This window comes from Cyrtonyx montezumae, unplaced genomic scaffold (assembly GCF_038088225.1).
Source record: "Cyrtonyx montezumae isolate F1298 unplaced genomic scaffold, pur_monq_1.0 scaffold_8, whole genome shotgun sequence".
NCBI classification, from domain to species: domain Eukaryota; kingdom Metazoa; phylum Chordata; class Aves; order Galliformes; family Odontophoridae; genus Cyrtonyx; species Cyrtonyx montezumae.
Genome location: NW_027072089.1, coordinates 542,280 through 552,886, shown reverse-complemented (window position 1 = coordinate 552,886; position 10,607 = coordinate 542,280).

The window sequence follows — 10,607 nt, the reverse complement described above, 5'->3', positions numbered from 1 at the left end:
AGGTATGAAAGCATATTTAGTCTTCCTGATGCAGAAAATGTCATGAAAAGTGCGATACTTGGAGAGGCAGAAAGATTACCCACCACCATTGCAGGGAAACTGAGGCACAACAAGGCAATTCAGCCAAAACAAGCAAGAGCAGCCACTCTTCAAGACTGATATTTTAAGATTTGGGTGCCTGGGTTCTGTTTGTAGAGCCAGATTCAGGGGTGAGCCAGGACCAAATCAACGATGAAGAGAGGAAACAGCAGCTATGCTTGGGAGGAGGACACAAACTCAGAAAACAACAGAGGTAGAAGGGGGTCTAAGGAAGACACAGAGAGAAATAGACCTCATGTGGCATGGCCTCAAAAGCGACTACATGGTGGTGGAGGGAGAAGGCAGTGAATGGGACTCTGGGATGGAAGCTCAGCTCTGCCCTGTATTGCTTTTTCTGTTTGATAAGATCTTGGCCATGATGGTGTCTCCTATGGATTTAAATGTCTTTCTTTAGTACACGGTGACAGTGGCTCATATATACATATCTAAAGATACGTGGATAAAATTCATTTGGAACAATAATAGAAGTGATGACCTGGTACTTTTCTTTTCTGCCTGTCAAACCTTCCTCTGCAGCACTGGGAGGATGGATTAGAAATGGTTTGATGTATGGATGGGTGAACAGATAAACAAAGTCTAAATGGATGGAGGTGAGATGGATGGGCTCCCATGCATCCTGTCTATTGTCAGTGTGTTTCAGTTCTAAATTATATAGATTTAAAATACTTAGTTCGGCTAAGGCTTTTCTGCTTTAAAAGGCTGCCTCATGCAGTTGCTCAGCAAGTTTAAGCCACCCTAAACCATACCCAGCCATTGCGATGTCTTTGTGCCCAACCTCCCTCTCCCACACCTCCACACCTCCATTTTGACACCAGTTCCAAGTAGGGAGCAATGGGACTGGTGCAGACAAACCAAAAATTCCCTGAGAACTGATTTCTCTTTCAACAGAAAACAATTTCTTTTTCATAGGATCATAGAATATCCCGAGTTGGGAAGGACCCATAAGGATCCTGGAGTCCAACTGGATGGCAACAGGTTGGACTAAATTGTCTTAGTGGTCTTTTCCGACAGTAATGGTTCTGGACATACTAAGTTCAGAAGTATGCTATCGAAAAATGCAGCTCCTAACACTAAAAGTAACTCTATAGCGTCCTACACAAAGAAGCTAAATGTTCTTGAAGAAGGAACTGTTCACTCTCTGCTCTCTCTGAGACATATTCATAGCCACCACCACAGGAGGTGAGTATGACAGATTATACCCAGGAATGGGTAGCAGTCATGAGATCCACTGCTTGTCCTGGATTACCAAACCAAAGCTCTCAGACATGGTCTTATTAATGTGTGGTCTTCTGTGGAGCCAGAATTGGGATTCAATGATCCTTACATGTTCCTTCCAACTCAGGATATTCTATGATTCTGTGACAAGGTTATGGTGCAACAACTTACCAGGCCAAGCATCAATTTTTGGTTCCCAAACCAAGCTTGGCTGAGCAATAAAGGGTAAGGCTAAATACTTTCTCAGTATGGTCTGAGAAAGGACATCTAGGAATGTGATAGGGACTGTGATAAGGGATCTTCCTCTCCTTGAGAGCAGATGACTGAGCACTTAAGAGCCCATTTCAACTGAGCTCCTGAGCACAGATTCATCATGATAGCTACAGAGAAGCCATAACTTTTTGTGATGGGTTGATGGTTGAACTAGATGATCTTAGTGGTCTTTCCAACCTTAACAATTTGTTAATTCTATGTTTCTAAGCCATGAGCAGAGATGGGAAAGGGAGAGAGGGAAAAGGATGACAAGATTCTTGGTCCACCCAAGCAAACACCATATAACAAGCCACAGACAAACTGCACTATCCCACAGGATGCATCATGCAAGAATCTATGCATACTGGGTTTCACATCCAGCCAAGTGCCATTTCCCCAGGCCTGCCAGCAGCATATGACTTTGCAAGTTGCTGTGTTCTACACATCATGATCTCAGTCCATGAGCTCCCCCAGCACCCATAGTCCATAGCTCACACATTTCTGCCCAAGTGCCTCTGATACCAGGAATGCAAAGAAGCTTTTCAGCAGTAGGAATGCTGTCCTCTACCCCTGGAGAGGCCATATAAAGCTCCTGCAACAGATCCCAAAGCTTTGCCAAGCATCTGGCACAGGGCTCTGGCCCCTCCATATGTCTGCAATAGTAATATAGTAAGTGCTCTTTCATGTCATATTGCTTTGGCTTTCCAGGATCTGAAGAGGACTCTGACACACAGCATTTATCTCAAGCAGCTATTGATCCTCAGCTCTATAAAAATGATTACACTTGACCCAAGGTTGCATTTGTTTCAGTGGCTGAGCTGGAGATCGGGAAGATGCTGCCCAGCAGGGCAAGGGCTGCAGAGAGAGGAGATTTGGTGCATAGGATGGGGCCCATTCAGTTGCTGTCAGATCATAAAGTTCTAAACTGAGGGTTTGTAGGCAGTTTGGGTCAAAAGTAGCCCTTTGAGGGCAATTCAGCCTGATTTTCAGTAGTTAGGGAGCTTACAAATTCATGATGCTCCTGTGCTTATGGTAGAGTTGAGAAAAGACTGTGGTGGCCCAGGTGAAAGTGATGAGTTGTAATGGTTGCTTCCCACCTGCACTAAATTACTGCAAAACTGGGTAGCATGAGGGAGATGAGAATCATCATGCAAAGTGGTAAGGGGTGAGGCCAGAAACTAGACTAAGCCTAGTCTAAGACTAAGACTAAGACTAAGGATCTTTACTTCCAAAAATGCTATAGCATTCATGGGAGAGGATTCCTTGGGAAGGTCAGAAATGCTTGAGTTCATTGAGGCAATGTAGAAAGAAGCAGAGGAGCTGAGAGAAAATAGATAGCAATAAAACATAAAATCACGGAATTGTAGAATCATTAAGGTTCAAAAAGACCTCAAAGATAATCTAGTCCAGTTGTCCACCCATGGCCACCATGCCCACTAACCATGTCCCTTTGTGACCCTGCCATTTCCCTGGACAGCCTATTTCAGTGCCTGACCACTCTACCTAAGAGGACATAAGAAAACACAGAAACAAGGCGAGTATGTCACACAGGTGGAATTGCTTGAATTCAGCATAACGTTCTCCATCAGAGCTACCAGTCCCTCTGCAGCCACAGGGAACAGAGCTTGGGAATCCTTCAATCAGACAAATCTACTTTAAACCATCTTCTTCCAGAACAGAGGGAACATAAAGCCTTCTCCATCTGCCCAGCTCTCTGGGATGCAAGTGTGCCCATGTCATGGTATACACAATGGCATATCACAGGGCTTCCCTGCTCCTCTTCCCCTTCTTCTCCAGACCCAGCCCTAGGGTGATGCTCCTGCATTGCTCCTGGTCTCAGTCAGCCTCCTTTGCTTCACTTTCCATTGCATGGCATGAACAGATCCAACACTAAACATTAGAGTCCAGAAGATGAGTGATTTGGATAGATAGAAAAGGGAACATCCCCATGGCCAGCTTAGTGGCTACAATCTGTGAAGCTTGAAAATGCAGTGTTACCCTAAAGAATTGTGAGATCTTGATGCAAGGCAGCAACCCTACCTATGCAAGAAAACTAGGCCAAGAAGACATAAACCAAATTGTGGACTCACCAAGGGGCTTAAACATGTTTATGAAGACAGAATCATAGAATCCTTATCGTTGGAAAGGAACATTAAGATAATCAAGTACAACCATCAACCCATCACTGCCATGTTCACAAAACCATGTCACTCAGTGCTGCATCCCCATATTTCTTCAACACCTCCACGGACAGCGATTCTTCCCTGGGAAGAAGAGATCAGAGGATATGCCCATGCAACCTGTCTGAGAACACAGCACTCTCACTCCAATTCAAGAAGAACTGCTGGATATAAAAAGTGATCATCTTAGTTTTGGAAAGTGGTGAAAATGCGAAAGGAGCTGGGATTATACAAGAAAACTTCCATCTGGAGGGATAACATGAGTGGGACTATCCCCATGAAGCACTTTAGATGGAGATGCCCCAAAAGCCACAAGAATGGAGTCACTGGGATTGAGGATGAAAAGTAAAGAATTTGGCAGAGCTGTGCCACGCACTTGACCCCAGACCCAGCAAAGAGTTATTGGAAACATAAAATCATTTGGATTGGAAGGAACCTTTTGAAGTTGTCCAGTCCAATTCCCCTGCAATTAACAGGGACACTTGCAATTAGATCATCTTGGTGGTTGTTGGAAGTAGAATACCAGCAGTGAAGACAGAGGGCTGTGCTTCATCCACCAGCAACTCTGGGGTTACAAAACCCACCAGATCCCATTAAACACAAGCCCTTTTGACTATAGGAAAGGTTATAGGTTATAGGAAGACATCCTACAAGGCTCTTCTCCCCCCCAGCCTGCTTCTTCTGCCTCAATACTATCCTGGAGCATGAAGGAAAAAAAAAGAAAACACCTTCAAACAGAAACTAATCCCTTTGCAAACCGCCCTGAATTAGGACCTAAAGAAAGTGCCTGGCTCAGAAGTACGACACTTGCCTCGAGCTCCCAGACTGTGATGGAAACAGAAGGATATCACTGAAGCTGATGTTCTGCAGAGCTAGCCATGCCCCAGCACACTTATTGGTGTGCTGAGTTGGGGAGGGCTTTGCTTCCAGCACAGGAGGGTTATCAAGGGATTTGCTGCTGTTGCAAAACTTTTTCATGGATTGGGAGGGAGAGGGAGAGGTTTTTCCAGCTGTCAGCAGAGCACGATTTAGCATCTGCAGAGTTGAAAATGACCCTTATGATTAGACTTACATTAGGGGACCTGGATTTCAGATTTCCCTGCGTGCTGGATACGGACACTTGTGATTGCTGCATGAGGGAGGGTTACCTGGGAACACAAAGGGTACAAAAAGCCATTAATACAGAGGGAAAAGGACTGCACTGCTCATAGCTGTAATTAAATGCCTTCTGTGAATTCACCAGTTCTAAATGAATAGACCCAGCTATTTCATCCCAAGGCTGGAGCTTCACAGAGGGGCAGCTCAAATCTCAGGATAGGATAGGATGGGAAGGGAAGGGATGCAATGGAATGTAATGGGATGAGAATGGGATGAGAGGGAAGGGAAGGGAAGGGAAGGGAAGGGAAGGGAAGGGAAGGGAAGGGAAGGGAAGGGAAGGGAAGGGAAGGGAAGGGAAGGGAAGGGAAGGGAAGGGAAGGGAAGGGAAGGGAAGGGAAGGGAAGGGAAGGGAAGGGAAGGGAAGGGAAGGGAAGGGAAGGGAAGGGAAGGGAAGGGAAGGGAAGGGAAGGGAAGGGAAGGGAAGGGAAGGGAAGGGAAGGGAAGGGAAGGGAAGGGAAGGGAAGGGAAGGGAAGGGAAGGGAAGGGAAGGGAAGGGAAGGAAAAAAGGGAAGGGAAGGGAAAGGAAGGTGGTGTTCATGTCCTTTGTCTCTAGAAGGAGCCAAGAGTGATTCCTTTGGTGCTCAGTTTAACTCTGATGAAACCCTTGAAGGTGAGGTCATGGGCATTCCATGAATCCCTGTGACATTTCTTTAACCAGGCAGCAGGAAGAGCAGTTTCACCAAGGACAGTGCTGTAATGTCACTGTCATGCAGACCTGAGTGCACACAAGGTCTTGCTCACAGTTGATCCAAGGGGATCTTCTTGGGCTGCTAATCCCCAAAAGAAGAGCAGAACCATGCTCCTGCTTATACAATGGGGGGAAAAACATAGTTTGGGATGAGGATCAACCTTAGTGACAAGAAACATATTTTCAGGGAAATAGACATCTAGGGATGCTGCAAAGAAACTGGGAGAGAGGGGAAAAAAGAAGGAAAAGAAGAAACTACCAGTCCTATTTCCAGAACAGCTGGCTTTTAAACATTGCTGAAATCAGGGGAAATAGTTACTTTTTTAAAAGAAAGAAGCCACTGATGTCTGTATCTGAAACTGGGACAAGGTTTGAATTGGGATTGTGCATCTCTGGGCACAAGAAAATTGCACTGGGAAGCCAGGATTTTCTCATAGAACAGGGACAGGACAGAAACACAAAATGACTGAAGTTGGCAGGAACACCTGGAGCTCATCTGGTCCAACTTCTGCTCAGGGTCCCTAGAGCTGTGCCCAGCCTCACACCCAGGTGGGGCTGGAGATCCCCTAGAACAGCCCTCAACCCCCTTTCTGGTCCCTGTGTCAGCTCTGGCACTCACTCAGCACAGAAATTATGGGATGAGAGAAATTTAGGGCTCTGGTTAGTCTCACTGTCTGTTGGCCTAAAACTACTGGGCACTGCTGACAAGAACCCAGCACCATCTTCTTGTACTTCCCTGCAGGGGCTGATGGATACTGGCGAGATCAACTTTGGCCCCAGGCTGAGCAGCCTCAGCTCTCTCAGATTCTCCTCCCAGCAGAATTACTTGGTCACCATGGTTGCCCTCCATTGGACTCTCCCCAGTATGCCCAGCTTCCTCCTGCACTGGGGGCCCAGCACTGACCCCAGTTCTCCAGGTGTGGCCTCACCAATGCTGAGCAGAGGGTCAGAATCACCTTCCTCAACCTGCTAGCAATGCAGTCCACAAAACAGTTAGCTTGTTAGAGGGGATCCTGGGCAGCTTGATCTAGTGGCTGGCAATCCTGCCTATGGCAGGGGAATTGGAACCAGGTGATCTTTAAGATCTCCTCCAATCTAAGCCATTCTATGATTCTGTAGATGATTCTGTGATTATTTGCAATGAGAGCACACTGCTGGCACTTGTCCCCAGACAGGACAGCTCTTGTGGGAGTCCATGGGAAACAGCAACAAGGACAGGGGATGTTTGCAAGGTCTGACCCTGATACATAGCCATCCTGAGGGAGAAAGCTGCTCCAGGCTGTGCTCCAGAACCTGTCTGTCCATGCATCCACTCCATGCAAAATCCTTCTTGGCCATTTCCCAAGAATGGGGAGGGGAGATGTACATCCTTTCCGGCCTGGTTGGCAGGTACATCTCGGCCAAGCATTCCCCCCAGGGCAGCCCCACGCAACCGGGAGCTGGGTGCAAGCCATGCCTGCCTCTCAAATATCCCCCTTCTGTTCCCCCCTCCCCAGATCCTTCAGGGCAGCTGACACGGGGTCCACTTGGCTTCCTCATGCTGAGAGCCACGCCAGGTCACTGGTCACTGTTAGAAGACACCCTGGCTGGCACCCAGGGCTGACACCTGATGCATCACCACCTTCCACTGGGAAGACACAGAACTCAGCCCCCACCCCCAGGCTTCCCCAGGGTTATTCCCATCTCTTGTAGCAGGATAGTGTGTGGAGTGTATTGTTGCAGCACCCCAAACACAAGGTGTATGGACCAGCCCCATCATACTGCACACCTGACTTTAATTGATGCATCCTCTGATGCTCCCCAGTAGGAAAGAGTACAGGCAATGCTTACAGTAGGGATGCAAGCAGTGCTTTGGGTCTTGAGCTATTTGGCTCAGTGAGGGCTTTACGTCATGGAAAAAAGATGCCATCCCTACCCAGGGGCCTCCCTGTTGCAGGGAGCATCTCCAAATTCCTGAAGGTGCATGCTAACCGGCACAGACTGTGCTGGAAAACATAACAAGCCATGAGCTGCAGGGATCCACTTACAGTGCTGGGCTGGAGAGCTGGCAGCAGGGCTCGTGAGGCTCCAGCAGCAGGTAGATTCTCATGCTGGAAGGGGGTGACAAAATAGATCAGACTCCATATTGGCACAGCCAGAGGTCCCAGCACTAGGCTAGGGTTTCAGCCTGAAGGGACAGGTGGGCTGCAGGCGAGGAGCAACACAGCACAGCCATGGGCTCAGGAGAGTGGCCTGAGCATATGACCCATCCACCCTCAACATCCATAGGGTAAGAGCAAGATGTGCTGTTGCAGCAACCCAGATCACAGCGATAGTACATCAAGGCTGCACAATCTTGTGTCCGCCCTGGGGCATCCCACAAGACTCTTCCTTTCCCAGTACACAGAACACAGATCAAAATGTCCCAGGCAAAACTGGTGCCAGCACCAGTTCTCCTGGCCATCCTTTGCTTCATGGCCCCTCTATGAGCAGGTCTGAGCCAGGTCCCCTCACTCAGGCTGGCTGCAGGCTCCATCTCTTAATAAAGTCCAACTGTCTATTTCTCATAACTGAATAATTCCATCTACTGGGCTTTTTGACTTTTCCAGGAAATCAAATCAATATGGTTCTCAAGGCAAGCCCTGGCTTTGTTTCTCCATTCTTTCACCAAAGATAACTTTATTCCTTCTGTGCCCACTGGCATTTCTGGGGCTAAAGGTTTGTGATCTGTAGGAGGGGGACTCTGGTTTTCAGGATCTCACCATTATCACGGAATCATTGAATGATTTTAGTTGGAATGGACCATTAAAGGCCATCTAGTCCAACTCCATGCAATGAACGGGGATAATAGGGATGAATGTTCCCTGGATGCTCCTTATATGATAGGGCCATTCCCACAAGGGTGATAAATCAGAGGGGAAAGATAATATGCAGGCATGAGTGATGTTGATGCTAGGTGGAGGATGAAAGACCATGTTGAAATGATACCATCCAGAGCTTCCAGCTTTACTCCTTGGGGTAGTAGAGCCTGGTTTTCAGAGAAATATAGAATAATTAAGGTTGAAAAAGATCACTAAGATCATTTATTCCAACCATCAACCCACACCATGACCAACCCATGACCATCTGCTTATGGAGGTTACATGGGGGCTTTTCAGCCCCAAATGAATGGAAATGTGCATTATCCAGAATTCAGACTCTATGATCCTTATGAGTCCCTTCCAACTCAAGCTGATCTATGATTTGATGACGTTTTGTAGATGGGGATTGCAATACCTCCTAGAGAAGGAATCATATGTGGCAGCACATCTGCACAATCTCCAGCAGTCCCAGTCATGCTTATCTGGGCAATGCTGCATGTTCTTAAAAGACACATCCTGTTAAACAGACCCGGAGCCCTGATGCATGGAGCAGAGCTGCCAGCTCCCCCCTCCCCACCTGTCCCCACCTTTGAGCCTTCTTATCAACATCTTGAAAACACATCATCAAGGAGGGGGGAGAAAAACCTCAGGGAGGATCAAACTCAGGAAAAGTCACTATCAGATACAGTTGGTCCTATTAGTTATTGGGACATCCTGCAATTGCTACTGCTGACAGTAAAATCAATTCTTACAGGGTTTTTCCACCTTGTGAGCCTGCAGGATAATGATGGAAATCTGGCTAGGAGTGACCTCTAAAGGCCGCAAAGCTGAAGAAACTCAGAGAGGGATTTTCTGAACAAAAGAAGAGGGTGCATGAGCCAAAGGTGGAGAAGGGTATATTGCTCTCTGTTGGGGTACATGGCCATAATACAGCCATAATGTATCTGTGTGTATTTGTGCCTGCATGGTTTGCACTACAATGCCCATGAGTATGTCTGCAGAACCATACTGTTGGACACTCACACTCAATCCCAGCACTATCTCATGCCTTCCTGGTAGAACACATGACTTTGAATGAGTGGTTTCACACACACAGAACGTGTTGTGAAGAAGTAGAATCCCTTGGAGACCTCTACTGTGCTTTGATCCTAGAAGGGAAAGTCAAAATTCCCCAACCTAGGGATGTTTTTCACTATGGCTGCAGCTTAGTGTAATCTGAGAGCTAGCATAATTAAAATCACTCATCGCAGGACGTCGGCAGGGGGAGATTAATGCATTTCAGCCATGACAGCTCGCAGGCCAGGGAGACATGTGCTCCCAAAATTGTGAGGTGAGAAACTCATCGCCCAGAGGCCACAACCAGTTCAGCCCTGAGAGTGGGCAATGCCAAACAGCCCAGGCTGGTGGAGTGCTATGCATCCCTGTTGTGGGATCAGTTTGCTCTTCTTTTCTGTTCTAAATGCTTGTTTCTGGGCATAATTCTGTATCTGCGGGTGATCTTGGTGCCATTCTGTTCAACAAAGTACCCACTCCATCTGCAATTTATTTGGCTTCCTGGTGTATGAAGATTGTTTCCATTCTCTGATGAAAAGAACCAGATTTACACAGTGTAATTGTGACTGGACAAGGGGGAATGGCTTTAAACTAAAAGAAGAGAAATTAAGGTTAGGTGTCCCGGCACTGTCACTGACTGCGCAGAGAAGCTGTGGATTCCTGGAGATGCCCAAGCCCAGGTTAGATGGGGCCCCAGTCAGCCTGATCTAGTTAGGGGCAACCCTGTCTACATTAGAGGGGTTGAAACTAAATGACCTTCAATGTCCCTTCCAATCCAAGCCATTCTATGATTCTGTAATTCTCTGATTTTTGAAAAAAAGATATATATCCTCTGAGCCAACCATGGACAGCAATAATTCCTACTTTGTCCTACATGGCATGCAAGCATTTTAGGAGAAATAGGAAAAAAGACCCCAGCTTTGAGGAGCCTACAACAACAGGCATGCTTAAACCCAACCATCTGCTATTCCTACATTGCATTTCACCCAAACTCACTAGGAGCAATTCTCTTGATAAATCAAAACCCATTTTGTAGGCATAGTTTGGCTCTCGTTGTAGAAATGCTCTCCCACGCTCTCCTTCCCAGGACCACATCTGAGGATATCTGAGCTTCTACAGGGT